Here is a 16,087-nt window from a genome sequence, read left to right on the forward strand (position 1 = left end):
ATACCCTCGTTGGACACCACGTGCCCCAAGAAAGCCACTGAATTGAACCAAAACTCACACTTGGAGAATTTTGCATAAAGTTTCTCCTCCCTCAATCTCTACAATACAACTCTCAAATGCTCTGCGTGCTACTCCTGACTACGCAAATACACCAGAATATCATCAATGAAGACTATGGTGAATGAATCGAGATACGGCTGGAACACGTTGTTCATCAAATGCATGAACGCTGCTGGGGCGTTGGTCAGACCAAAAGATATCACCAAGAACTCATAATGACCATATCGGGTCCTGAAAGCCGACTTAAGAGTATCTGAGTCCCTTATCTTCAACTGGTGATAACCTGAACGGAGATCAATCTTGGAGAACACCCTCGCTCCCTGAAGTTGGTCAAATAAATCATCAATGCGAGGCAAAGGATACTTGTTCTTAATTGTTACCTTGTTCAATTGCCTATAATTAATGCACATTCTCAATGTTCATCCTTCTTCTTCACAAACAGAACCGGCGCACCCCAAGGTGACACACTAGGCCGACTGAACCCCTTATCTAGGAGCTCCTGAAGTTGCTCCTTCAATTCCTTCAACTCCGTTGATGCCATACGATATGGCGGAATAGAAATGGGCTGAGTGCCCGGCACCAGATCAATACCAAAATCAATATCCCTATCCGATGGCATGCCCAACAGGTCTATAGAAAACACATGAGGAAAATCCCTCACAACTGGAAGAGAATCAATACTGGGAGTCTTAGCTCCAACATCCCTCGCAAATGCTAGGTATGAAAGACAACCCTTCCCAACCATATGTTGGGCTCTAAAGAAAGAGATCACTCTACTAGGAACGTAATCAGTAACACCTCACCACTCAATCCGTGGCAGACCCAACATAGCCATTGTGACTGTCTTAGCATGATAGTCCAGAATAGCATGACACAGAGATAACCAATCCATGCCCAAAATGACATCAAAATACACTATGCTCAATAGTAATAGATCCACTCGGGTCTCCAGACCCCCAATAGTCACCACATATGACCGCTACACACGTTCTACAAAACCAGTATCGCCCATCGGAGTAGATACATGAACAGGTACATCAAGAAACATATAGGGCGTACCCAAATAATGAGAAAAATATGATGACACATAAGAAAAGGTGGAACCGGGATCAAATAATACAGAGGCATCTCTGTGATAGACTAAAACAATACTTGTGATCCACAACATCTGAGGCAATAGCATCGGGTCTGCTTGGGAGTGAATAGAAACGTGCCTGATCACCCCATAATCGACCTCCCCCTCTGGGGTGACCCCTGGCTGACTGACCTCCACCCCTAGTTGGCTGAGTGGGTGGTGGTGAAGAAACTGGTGCTGAAGCTGAAGACTTACCCCTCTGCTGGGACGAACTAGCAACACGACGAGGACACTGCCTCCATATGTGGCCTATCTCGCCACACTCATAACAACTCTCAGGTGCTGGAGAAGGGGACTGAAGGGAACCCCTCGTACCAGAGTGACTAGCAGATGCGCTCGGTATAGAAGAACCCTGAGCCGATGGAGCATGAGATGCACTCTGAGCTGGAAGGGCGCTGAGTGAGAATCGGCCCTACTAAGATCTATGATAACCATGACCCGAAGATACCCCTCGATAACCTGGGCGAGCTGACTAAGCAGGCCTGAATGAGTAGCCTCTGCTGTGCTGGAACTGGCCCCTCGAAGGAGCACCAATATAGCTGCCAGATCCTCGAGGCCTCTTAGCCTCTCTCTCCTCTCGCTCTTGACGGCTAATATCCTTAATATCCAGGGCGATATCAACAACATCCTTGAAGGTAGCACCCATCACTCTCTCTCTGGTCATAAGAATACGGAGTTGATAAGTAAGACCATTAACAAACCTCCTGATCCTCTCTCGATCTGTCGGAACCATCCAGATGGTATGACGAGCCAACTCAGAAAACCTCGACTCATATTGTGACACAGTCATATCCCCCTGTCGTAACCACTCAAACTGTCTACGCAGCTCCTCTCTGTAGGACTACAGTACATACTTCTCCAGGAAGAGAATGGAGAACTGCTGCCAAGTAAGGGGCACTGCACCAACTGGCCTATGCCTCTCACACGCCTCCTACCAAGTAAAGGCATCTGCTGAAAACTAAAGGTGGTAAAAGCGACCCCGCTGGTCTCCAGAATACCGGTAGTACGAAGCATCCTCTAAAACTTATCCAAAAAGCCCTAGGCATCCTCGCCCTCTACGCCACTAATGCTTGGAGGCTGTAATCTACCAAACCTCTCCAATCTACGCTACTCATCCTCTGGCATGACAGGAACCACATAGTCCTACACAACTGCGACTGGTTGGGCTGGATGTGCCCCCGGCGTCTGAGGTCCTAGCATTACCTACTTAGGTGTACAAGTGGCGGGAGTCTGATTGCCTCCCCCGGCCTGTAAAGTAGCTACTGTTGTAGTGACTGAAACTGCCTGAGCCAGGCCAGTGCAAACTGATAAGATCTATGCCAAGGACTCCTAAAGACCCAGAATTACGATGGGCACAACTGGTGCCTGAACTGGTGCTGCTGGAGCATCCATAGCTGGAGCCTGATCCTAAGCTAAGGTGGCTGGTGGGTCTAGAGGTGCTGCCCTTGTTGCTCTGCCTCTGCCACGACCACGAACGCGTCCATGGCCTCTGGTGGCCTCCGCTGGTGGCACTGGTAGTCGTCCCCCCCATCTGGTAGCTCGTGTGCTCACCATCTATGAGAGAATAGAATAACGGAAGTTCAGTACTCAGATCAACAAGTTCGCATGATAGTAATTTCAAGAATATGAAGTTTTTCCTAAAGTTTTTGCAGCCTCTCGAGGACTCATGAGACCTATGTAACCTAGGCTCTGATACTAACTTGTCACGACCCTAACCCCGAACACGATCGTGATGGCGCCTCTTGTGAAGACAATGCCAGCCAGTTCAACCCAACTCAACTTTTAAAGTGGTTAATCAACATAAAAATAGTCTAAACATGATTTAAACAATACTAAATAGCGGAAATATCGAGAACAATGCGGAAAGTCCAACCCGACATAGCCCTAACCGGGGAGTCACAAGTCACGAGCATCTCTAAACCATATTACTAGTCTGCTAAAGTAATAAACTACTACAACTGTTTGAAAGGAAACAGAAATGATAGAGAAGTAGAGATACGAGGATGCGGACGTCAACAACTACCTCGTAGTCTCCAAAAAATCGCTTGGAACTGGAGGAATCAGCACTCAGGAGCAGTACCAGTTATGCCTGAATCTGCACACAAGGTGCAGGGAGTAAAGTGAGTACTCCAACTCAGTGAGTAACAAATGTAAATAATGACTGAAAGTAAGAAAACACGTAAAACACAAGGCATTCTATACTGAAGTAGTAAAAATCACTTAAAAATAGTAAAACAGTGAAGAGTCAAGTAAATCCCTTTTTAACAAGTAAAACAAGCAATTGATAGGTATGTAAACAAATAGAAGTTCGCCCCTCGAGCATAGTATCAACAAATCAGCCGCTCGGCAACATCTCATAATAGTACCAGCCTCTCGGGCTCAATCCCAGAATGATATCAGCCCCTCAGGCTCAATCTCACATCACAATGGGTACCCGCGCTCACTGGGGATGTACAGACTCCGGAGGGGCCCCTTACAGCCCAAGCGCAATATCAAGCCATCTCGTGGCATGAAATCTAGGCCCTCGGCCTCATATCAATCAAGCCACCTCGTGGCATATTTATGTATCTCAGGCTCTCGGCCTCATATCAGTATTAATGTCTCCTCACAACTAGGCCCTCGGCCTTACTCAGTCCAAAAATTATCACAAGCCTCTCGGGCAATAGTAAAATAGTATTTCACAGCCCAAAACATCATTTAAGTCTTAAAACTGAGTAAAGATGGCTGAGTATTAAAACAGTGGAAAATAACATGACTGAGTTCAAGTAATAAGTCAAAACAGTGAGGAAATAGTAATAAAAATCCCTGAAAGTTTCAAATAGTTGGCACAAAGCCCAAATATGGCAATCAACCCAAATCATGATGATAGCAAATAAGTTTTAGTCAAATACGGGGTAAAATCATCAATCGGGATGGACCAAGTCACAATCCCCAATAGTGCACGACCCCACGCTCGTCAACGAGCATGTGTCTCACCTCAATATAGCACTACGATGTGCAAATTCGGGGTTTCAAACCCTCAGAGCATCATTTACAATCATTACTCACCTTGAACCGGCTAAATCTCTAACTCGCGACGCCTTTGCCCCTCGAATCGGCCTCCACGCATATCGGATCTATCCAAAATCATAACAAATACGTCACAATATGCTAAGGGAACAAAGCCCAAGCAAAAAAAATCGATTTACCACAAAATTCCAGAAATTGGTCAAACCCGACCCCCGGGCCCACATCTCGGAATTTGACAAAATTCACAAAATTAGAATCCTTATACCCTCACGAGTCTAACCATACAAAAATTATCCAATTCTAGTACCATTATGTCCTTCAAATCAACATTTTACATTTTTGGAAGATTCCACAATTTTTCTTCCCAAATTCCATCCCAAATCACGAAATAAAATGATGGATTTAATGATAGATTCATGTACTCTAGACAAATCTGAGTTAGAATCACTTACCCCAATGAATTTCTTGAAAAACCTTCGAAAGATCGCCAAAATCCGAGCTCTCTTGGTCAAAATATCAAATAAAACCCAAAATCTCGTATTTATAGAGTACCCCACAGATTTCCACCTCCGCGGACAGCACAAAATCGACCGCGGGCCGCACAAAAATGACCGCGGCCACACAGGCTTTCCTCTACAGTGACAGGCTTTAGTATTTTGGCCATAACTTTCGCTAAAGATGTCCAAATTGCGATATCTTTAGCTTTGGGGAAACTAGACACAAAGGGCTACAATTTTCGTTTTTGAATCATCTAAAAATTCCTTGTAGATCAAACAATATGAGCTTCTGAAGTAGGACCGGTGAAATGTTCCCCACCGCGACCTCACTGCATTTTGTGCGGTTCGCACAGCACCTACCACGGCCGCACTTCATTTTGTGCGGACCGCGCGGGTGGCTTCCGAGGCCTGCAACCCTTTTGGACCTGCTACAGTTATGATTTTCGGCCTAAAATATCCCGGAACCTACCCAGAACTTCAAACCAATTGTACCAACACATCCCATGACATCGTTCAAACTTGTTCCAAACTTTGGAACGCTCACAACAACATCAATCACCAATTTAAAATAGGATTCAATCCTAAGAACTCCAAGAACTCTTAAATTATGCTTTAGATCAAAAAGTCTATCAAATCTCGTCCGAATGACCTAAAATTTTGCACACACATCCCAAATAAGACAACGAAGCTACTGCCACTCTCGGAACTCCATTCTGACCCCTATATCAAAATCTCGCCTATCAAATGGAACCGCCAAAATATCAACTTCGCCAATTTAAGCCTAAATCTTCTCTACAACTCCAATACCCATTCTGATCGCGCTTCTAAGTCACAAATCACCTTCTGAAGCTAACTGAACCATCGGAACTCACTTCCGAGCATTCTAACACATAAGTCAACATCCGATTGACTTTTCCAACTTAAGCCTTCTTAAAAGATACTAAGTGTCTTAAACTTCACCAAACTCATTTCGGACTCAATCCGACCAACTCGATACCACAAAAACATGGATAACGAAGCATAAAGAAGCTGAAATGGGGGAAATGGGGCGGTAACTCATGAGACGGCTGGCTGGATCATCACATTTTGCCACATTTTTGATGGGTATATTATATAAATTTTTATCCACTTATTAGTTAACTGGGTAATATCCTGTTACTTGGTAATTAATTAATTACCTGCATAATTTATAATTTTCCCCAAATTACTTAAAATTCTATTTATTTTTGATATATTTTATACATCGTACTACTGTGGTCATATGGTACCTTGCATGGTACTAATTCATAATTATCGTATATTATCGCTCGACCCGTATTTTACTCCAAATGCCAAACTTGGACGAAAATTCATTTGCTTTGACTTGCATCCCCTCTCACCTTCACGAATTTACTTTTTACTTGTTTGAAATAGCATAATGCTTATAATCTCAAAATAATCACATTCCTGAACTTACGTCGATTAACTTACGATGAAACTTTAACGTACAGAAAATGCGGAATGTAATATCTCATTTTTTGAGCTTCCGTCAAATTACTGATGGCGTACCTTCATGTACGAAAATATAGGGTATAACATTATTCCCCTCTTTGGAACATTCATCATCGAATATTGACTGATGCACTTATCATTTTCATAACTTATGGCTCTTGCAAATACTTTAGTACTCGCCTTACCATCTAGGCAACTGTTCTATGTATACTCATACCACAACTTGTTGTCGAATCTTTCCATTCTCGTAACTATTGCTACCTTCTGTCATGCAACATTTATGACTCTAACTTTGGAAGTGCGCCTATGGGACTCTTCTCTCCTTTTCCCTCCATCTTTTAGCCAATCTCTAGGTCTTACTTTGTAAACATATACAAAGTTTGACAAGATGTTTCTCTGGGAATATATGAGTATACTGAAGTTCTTCACTTGGTACTTTGTTGAATTCACGAATATTGCTATATTTTATCGCATAGGTCCATTTAGCCATCCGTATGAATTTACTGCCATAACTCTTACTTTAATTTATCGTTGCTGAGGTCTGCTACCAAATCCCAGCTTACTCTCGTTGCTTATTTCATATGTATAAATTTAAGTCCTTTAATGCTTCCTCATTACTGCTCATCTTTAGAATGACGGCCTAATCTCATCTCATACTTTGTGACTTTTGTCCATCCATTGTTGATTCACCTCAATATTGATCTACAATATACAACTGATAACTTGAAACTTCTTACGTAATACTTTTCCCCTAGGGCTTACGTTACCTCAAGGAATATTCGAAGTGGTTCCCATAATCGTATTTCATAGAGTCTCAATGTGATTCACCTTATGGGGGTATCCTAATTTCGTGCCAGCAGCGAAATCTTTTCTCCTTCTCTTTTTTTTCTTTTTCAAATAATTATTCAAACGAAGGCTCAAACGTCATCCTTTATCTGTCACAATTATATCCTCATTTTATTGCCAGGTTAGCATTTCATTCCTTCTAAATGCTATTAATCTTAAACTCCTTTGAGTTCATTAAGACTATAGTGAGCTTTGTATAACATAGAGAATCCATTAGCTCCCTTGTTTCATGGACCTAATCCTAAAACTAATCCATTCTCGTTACCTTCTCACTCGCCTTTTCTCGTTCTTACATCTTGTCATAAAACTTTGTCGCTTTACTATACTTTAGCTTGCGACCTATACATATCTATTTATATTACTCGTAACCTTCCTTCAACTTGCTTGAATTTCCTTGTGTTATTTTAGAACATCTAGCAAGACATCACATCATCTCTAACTCTTCTTTACTTTCTTAACTAGACCTCTCAATACCCAAAAATCACTGACTAGAAGATATGCCACTGACGATGCCACTATATTTCCTGGATATTAAATCCTCGCGCTTCTAGCCTTCTATCCCAAGTGTGGAATATCCACAACCTTCTTCTTTTGAGTATCTCGTACATTGTTTACCTTTATCTTACTTTCCTTAAAGCCTCACATCACATCTTCTATCTCTTTCGTACCTCTGATTTTAAGGGAGATCCTGCAATGTTCTCGATCACGATATTTTTATTTTTCTGGGTCCAATAATCAAGCTCCTGATTTACTTGGGTGATGTAACTCTTTAGTTTCCTCCTTCTTCTGATCAACCTTTACGTCGGCTTAAGCTATCTTCCGATCTGTGGCTCATGTTATTATTTATTCTGTATAGCCTTTCATGGGCACTGAGGAATATGCATGATACAATCCTTTAACAATTTCATCCTTCGTTTATGATCTGGGCTCAATTCTTTTTTAACGTATACCAGAACCTTCTACGGCTATATATGCTGCATATATAAAACTCCAAACCCTTAAGTGAGTTCTTAACGCAACCAACTCTGGATCATTGATCAAATAATTTCTTTTTTCTATCTTAGCTTTCTTTAAACGTAAGCTATTACTTTTCCTGATCTTTCTACCCCCTTGTTGCATCCATACTTAGCTTATCTTAGTGCCCATATATATTAAAATTCCATACAACTCATATGATCCGGAATATCACTTCTGATTTTACTCCCTGTTCATTAGCCATTGTAGGTTCCACTTTCTTAGGGAGTGCATACAATGTTGTTTTGAGACTGTTGTCATATGACCATTTTCTCTTTAGGTCATTGTACTGAGGTTGAAGCTTTCCTCCTTATTTTCTCAGCTAGTCTTTCGTCGTAGTACTTAGGGAAGACCCTCTGACTCGTGTAAAGATGCGAGCTTATTATACCGTATTCTCGATAGAATTTTTGATGTTCGTGCTCACTTGTAATTATCCTTAGTTACTTACCTCCATACTCATCTGCTCATACGGCTGCTTCTGAACTGAAGTTTTGACTGTCTTCCCAGTGGAATTGTCTTTTACTTCCGTAACACTCATACGATACCTTTAACTACCCCAACTCCTATTTAAATATTTCTCAATTATTATAATGATATTCTCCGAGGTTGAAATTCACTATATTGGGTTTTACTATCTTTATCTTGCACGACCTGCTGTCTTGTTCTGTATCCTCTTGACTAGCCATAGCTAGACTCGTTCGGAATCAACTACTAACTACTCGTTAGCCCATCCTCATGTCAATATTCCACAAAATCTTTCTTGGGTTATTTCCTTGGTCTTAACTTACGTCTCGCACTGGCTCCTTAATTATCAATAACATCTTGGGCAGGAACCCTTACTTCTTCTCCTTGACGTCGCGTTTGCATAATGTTCTGGAATCGTAGCGTATCTGTAGCATTTGGATAAGTGCAATCTCATCCCTTTCTCATTTTTATCACATTCTTCCTTTTATTAATCCATATTCCCCCCTTTAGGGGAGTACTAAGAGTTGGAGCTATGGCGACCTGCCTATATATGTTTCACTTTTTCATCTTTGTCATCATTTCACATCATCGATGACTCTTACTTGCCTTGTGGTAATCCTTCCGTACCAAGGATAGAAAAATCCCTTACTCACGAGGGTGAAATTTAATATAACTGACACTATAGGAAAAGAGGTCTTTAACGACCACTTTTTTACGAAAGGAAATTAATACAGTCGTTATATGTATGCTTATAGCGGCCAATATTTATTCCGATCATTAAAGTCATTTTTACTATATTTTTTACGAGGGAATAATTTCCGGTCTTTCAAATTATGTCAATCCCCTCGTTATAAATCTGAATAAAATGAAAATTTATGCGGTAATTATTCCCTCCTTTTTTTCCTCAACAACTCCACCCATATCCCCCAAATTAATAAAAAAACCCTAAAATCTCTCAATCCAATGTTATCCCAAAACGCGTACACCAGATTCAGCAAAGAGGATGCATAGAATCACGAACAAATAGGCCCTCACTGCAACTGCCTGCTACTTCATCGGCAAGTTCTAGCGATCGATTTAACACTATATATATACAGAGCAAAACTTAACGAAAAATCACAAAATGATTTTGTCCTTTTGCTGTACGCAACTTATAATTTGTGTGCTTTGTGGTGAATCTGTGTCAACGCTAATATCTGGGTGTCAACGCTTATAGCTGGGTGTCAATGCTAAGAGCTGGGTTCTGTTATTTGTTGTGCGTATACTTGATTTGTGGGTTCTGTCAACGCAGCTTATACGATTTGGTCTTCTTGTTGTGCTTTCTCGTCAAGGTAAACTCAAGTCACTAAATCTATAGTCGTAATTATTGTGAAATTGGGCTTTTTGTTATCTCTCTACTTTTCAAGTCGACGCCTTCCAGATTTATATGATAATTGTTCTGTTTCCAGTATATTTCATGCAATATTTCAATGCACAGAACCAACTGCTTTCCATAAAAGTTGTTGTTTTCCTCATCTTCTGCTTTCTCTGCCATTTTATGCTTCTTATTATAATGGACGATAGGTAAACTTTTTGGATTCTTAATCTGTTATAGTTTGTGAGAGAGGTCCTATACGAGTTGCAGCTAGTAATTCTTATAAGGGGATTCATAATTTACACATAATTCAAACTTTTATATATGTACAAAAAATTTGTCTCCTATTTGCACATTATAATTTTTCGGCGTAGCAAATTCAATTAAATTATTTGATTACATGTGGCTCTGCATTGCCTGCATGAAAAAAAAAGAGTAAAATCATATTTGTTTCAAAAGGTGTTCTTTTCCCACTGTTGGAATCGAATATTTTTTCATTCTTCTTCAGTTTGCCTATATAGCGTACACCAACCTATTCAGTGGCAGAAAATCATTATTAATAATAAGTGTGCTCCGTACATGTTCATCAAAGAGAACTCAAAGATTGAAAAACTTAAATCCTGGTTGACTTAATTGTGACTACCAAGATTTTATTACTTTTCATGGTAGAGTGAGAGAACAATTTATCACATGGAGTCAAAAAAAGAAAACTATACCTTACTTCCTAGGAAAGATCTTTTTCCTTCCGGCTTGCCCATTGCCAACTCCTTTATGACCAATCCATTTCCATAGGTCCTCAATTGAGAAGACTTAGTTACTTCATTTTCCTCCACCTCGTGTAATTCATTCTTTTTATTTTGTTCAACCTCTGTAACTGCTTTTCCATTATGTTGATTTTTCTTGTTCTTTTTCTTTTTCTTCTTTTTATCAGTATCCCTGGAAGTTTTAGTGGAAAAATAAGTCTTCTTACTAGTAAAAGCAATAGAGTTTGATAAAAGATAACAAACATAGCACATGGAAGCTGGCCAGAATCTAGAAGAACATGTAATTGGATAAAACTTAAAGCTAGATGGCTCCTTTAGTTATGCAAATAACAATCCAGATTCCTCACGAAGCATATCAGCCATTAACTTTATTCTTTTCTATTCTAAATTTCACTAGATCAGAACTTACTTTTCATCAGTTGACCTCTAAACATCATTAGTTTTACCTACTGAAAGTGGCTCATCATTAGTCTCAGCATGCTCTGAATTGTTGTTTGATCCATTTTCATGAGCCATGAATCAACGCCAAAATCATAGCGCATATTGCTCCCAAGTAGTGTCTCTTTCACTAATTACTAGCTTTTCTTCACTCCATATAGACCAATCCAATATTCAGATAACTTGTAAAATGAGATTGTCGTCATTGAACGTAGTAATTCTAAGAATGGAGGAGGAGAAGAGACTCTGAGCCCGTCAATATATTTTATTTCCTTATTATATAGAGTTTAAAATTACTTTTTATATGACTTACCATCACTAATCACAATAAATAAATAGTAACTATATATCCTTCAAGATTGCTTGAATCAATGTTACCCACGCAGTTCTGTTACTATTTTCATTTTCAATACTCATATACGTTACACATGAAAAGAAGTTTAGTAGCTTATAAATTTATTATGGTAGCATTTCGTTATAAAATATATAATGTTTTTGATTGAGGATAAAATGGGTATTCAATTTTTTATGGGCATTTTGGTAAATCAAGTTTGACGTTAGGAGCTTCGTACTTTTAGTATAACTAGTTTTAGGATACGTGCGTTGCGCGTGAATCCTATCTAAAAGAAAACAAATTATTTGAAAAAGTACACAAATATTATATGAAAAATTGTGTTTGACTAAGAAATAAAAGTTAAGGAGAAAATGTAAACTCCTGAAAATTACAAATGTCGATCCTATTTAACTAACTCAATAAAGAAAGAAACTTTACCTCACAAAAGGTAATAAGTTATCTCAGTTAATATATTCAACTTGAAATTTATCTCAGTTTAATCATTTATTGCTTAGACATTACAAATTATCATGCTTCCTTTTTAGTTTTAGTTAGAACACGCAGCCTTTGAAGATTTAAGAGCTTTTTCGAAAAACATTCTTGAAGAGTTATATGTTCAAATGTATTCATAAGTTCATTCTAGAAGACACAACATGTCAGCTAACTCACGAGATTCTTTTTTTTTTTTCATTCTGGCGAGCAAATGCAACTTGTTCTTGTTCTTTAACTAATACAAAATACTATATAAATTTTTATAATATTTTAAAATATTGTGTTTGTGGGTTGTCTCAATACTAAAAAATTAAATATATTATAATCATGTCTAGTGTAAAATAAATTTGTAAAGGGTAAAAAAATAAAAAATGTTTTACTAAGAGGTTTTTTGTTTTAAATATAATATAATTATTTGATAAATTTTCCCGTAATATAGGAGTTATTGATGATCCATAAGTTCTTTTAACATATATACATATATATTACACATGCACCAGATTATGGCATCTGATAAGAAAATGGATGGAACTTGTCCATGACCAACTTGGTAATTTTTACAAGCTTGGGGTGGAGAGCTTTTTGGATTTTGCTTTTACAAGATTAAGTGAAGCGCGTGTAATATGATGTCCATGTATCAAATGTTGTAACACATCTTTGGGAACACGTGAGATTGTTAAGTCACATTTAATAGAACATGGAATAATTCAAAATTATACTTTTTGGTATCACCACGGGGAAAAGTTAGGTGAGCCACAATCAACTCCAGAAGATGATGACATTGAAGAAGCTGACAGTAAGGATGAAATACATGGGATCCTAAGAGATTTATACCCTGATTTTGATGCAGACAATACGAATACTGATGGTGATGATTTTCTTGAGGTGGAACCAAATCTTGAAGTAAAACAATTCTATAGGCTTTTAAAGGATTTTGAGCAACTATTGTACGAAAATTCAAAAGTTTCTAAACTTTCTACTATGGTTAAATTACTTCATATCAAAAGTATTGGGCGTTGGAGTCATGAGTCATTTACAATGTTATTGAAGATGTTGAAGGAAGATCTATTACCCGACGAACCAAACTTGTCAGATTCATATTACGAGGCAAAGAAGATAATTCGGGATCTTGGACTTTCTTATAGGAAGATTGATGCTTGTAAGAATAATTGTATGTTATATTAGAAAGATGACAAGTTTCTTGAATCTTGCAAAGTTTGTGGAGCGTCTAGATGGAAAGAGGATAAACATAGTGGAGAAACTAAATTTAAGAGTGGGAAAAAGATAGCGCACAAGATTTTACATTATATTCCCTTAAAGCCAAGACTCCAAAGGTTGTTTATGTCCTCAAAGATACCATCTTTAATGACATGGAATCATGACAAAAGAGTTGATGATAGAATAATGAGGCACTCAACTGACTCAATGGCATGGAAAAAGTTTGATGAACTTCACCAATCTTTCGCCGATGAACCTCGTAATGTTCGACTTGGATTTTTAGTGATGGTTTTTAACCATTTGGAAGTTCTAGAACTCCGTATAGCATTTGGCATGTTGTACTTATTCCTTATAATTTACCACCTTGGCTATGTATGAAGCAAGAGAATTTTATTTTGTCAATGCTTATTCCTAGTCCTAAAAGTCCAGGAGACGCAATTGATGTTTTTCTTCAGCCTTTGATGGATGAATTAAAGGAATTATAGGAAACTGGAGTGGAGACCTTTGATGCGTCAACTAAACAGAACTTTATGTTGCATGCATCTTTATTATGGGCCAATTAATGACTTTCCGACTTATGCAAACTTATCTGGATGGAGTACAAAAGGAAAATTGGCTTGCCCATGTTGCAATAAAGAAACATTCTCAATTAGGTTAGAAAATGGTAAAAAGTAGTGTTATATGGGTGATAGGCGCTTTCTTCCTCTTAATCACAAATGGAGGAATGATAAAGAGTTATTTGCTACACTAAGAAGCGAAGACTACCACCCGAAATTTTATTTGGTGAAGATATACTTGATCAAGTGGCTGATTTAGATGATTTACCACTAACAAAGGATCCAAAGAAAAAGATTAAAATATCACATGAGAGTAGGGGGGATAATTCGAATAAGAAGAGTATTTTCTTTAATCTTCCCTATTGGAAAACTCTATTGTTGCAGCATAATTTAGATGTGATGCATATTGAGAAAAATGTATGTGACAATATTTTGGGGACAATCTTAAATGTCAAAGGAAAAACCAAAGATACCACAAAAGCTCGATTGGATTTGCAAGCAATGAACATAAGGAAAGAATTGCATCCAATTAAAAATGGGGATAAATATGAGCTACCAACAACATGTTACACATTATCTCCGTGAAGAGAAAAATAAATTTCTCAGATTCCTAAAGAACTTAAAGGTCCCAGATGGATATTCATCAAATACATCTCAGGGCGTCAACACTAAAGATCGCAAAATTTCAGGCCTAAAAAGTCATGATTGCCATGTTTTTCTACAATATTTACTTCCATTTGCTATACGTGGTATGCTTTGCAAATCTGTATGTGAACCTCTTATTGAGTTGTCTTTATATTTCAACTTGCTTGGAGCAAAATGTTTAAGAATGGATGAGTTAGAACATATAGTAACTCAAATTCCTATAACTCTGTGCAAATTAGAAAAGGCATTCCCTCCTTCATTTTTTGATGTAATGGTTCACTTACCGATTCATTTAGCCAATGATGCTATGATTGTTGGATCTATTCAATATTGATGGATGTATCCAGTGGAGCGATGACTATACTTTTTGAAATCTTTAGTTGGCAATAGGGCTTTCCCAGAAGGTTCTATCGCGGAGGGATATTTGGCAACTGAATGTTTGACTCTATGCTCAAGGTACTTGCATACAATGGAAACAAAGTTTAATCTCCTTGAGCGGAATTATGATGGTGGTGTTATTGAATCTGATGGAGGTATAACAATTTTTTCACAACCTGGAAAAGAATTATGAGATGGAAAATTGGACAAACTTAATCCAGATGAATTAGAGCAAGTACATATTTATATTTTGAAGAACTTTGATGAAATTCAATAATTTCTCGAGTAAGTATTGATTCGACATAATAATTCACATATACTTTATCCATGATTTCAATTAAAATGACATTTTATTCTTTAATTTTTGTAGAGAGTTTTCGGAAATTCCAGGTGATACCTCTCAAAAACATTCAGATAGGGAGTTCATTAGTTGGTTAAAAAAAGGTTAGTACTAGTTATATACTATTGCTATTTTTTAAAACATAATTTTTTATATAGTATTTGCTAATTAAATTATATAATTGATTTTTATAGGTTGTAGAATTGTACAAATGTGATAACAGTAAGAAAATGAAAGATTTGCTCACTTTGTCACGTGGTCTCCTGCCATATGTGAAACGTCTCAAAGGTTACATTATTAAGGGATATAGGTTTCATGTGGAAGACTATGACAGGGGTTTGAGAACTCAAAATTGCGATGTGGTTGTAGTTGGTGAGACAGATGAAGAGAATAAAAATATTGATTATTATGGAGAACTCACTGAGATTATTGAATTGCAATTTATTAGAGGAAAAAGAGTGATCTTGTTTAAATGTATGTGGTTTGATGTGTATGACCAAGAAAAGGGAGTTAAAATGGATGAATATGGCTTTGTGAGTGTTAATGCTCAGCGATTATTGAAAACTAATGAACCATTTGTATTAGCAAACCAAGCATTACAAGTATTTTATGTCGATGATCCTTCAAATAAAGGCTGACATGTTGTAAGAAAAGTTTTTTCTCGTGATACATTTGACATTTTGCAAGAAAAGAATGATGATTTGGAGAATTTATAGAATTCTACACAAATGAAAAGGAAAAGAACTCATGAAGGTTTTTAACCTTTATAGTGGTTGCTGTTAATATTTATTTCATTCGGCCTCTTATTTCTTACTTTTCTAGGCATAACACGTTTACAGTACGTCAAAATTTGGCTAATAACTTGAGAAAAGAAGTTTTCTGATTTAGTTTTTATGCATCACTTTTACTTGGTATGCATTTTTAATATTTGGCTTGTAATGTGAGTGTTGTTTGTATGCCCTTTCTGAAAGCTTTCATTAGGATTTTTATCTTTCGCTGACTTGTTGACTGCATAATGGAGAGCTTTATTCTGTGTGTATTCTGTACTAG

The 16,087-nt window shown here is 37.8% G+C and overlaps 1 long non-coding RNA gene across 1 annotated transcript; it reads left to right on the forward strand.

The window, feature by feature from the left end:
• Window positions 1-9,366: 9,366 nt before the first annotated feature.
• LOC142179830 (uncharacterized) lies at window positions 9,367-12,961 on the forward strand. Its single transcript, XR_012708307.1, has 2 exons — window positions 9,367-9,848; window positions 12,750-12,961. It is a non-coding gene; the product is annotated as an uncharacterized LOC142179830 (long non-coding RNA).
• Window positions 12,962-16,087: the final 3,126 nt, after the last annotated feature.

Source organism: Nicotiana tabacum, chromosome 1 (assembly GCF_000715075.1).
Source record: "Nicotiana tabacum cultivar K326 chromosome 1, ASM71507v2, whole genome shotgun sequence".
Lineage (NCBI taxonomy): Eukaryota > Viridiplantae > Streptophyta > Magnoliopsida > Solanales > Solanaceae > Nicotiana > Nicotiana tabacum.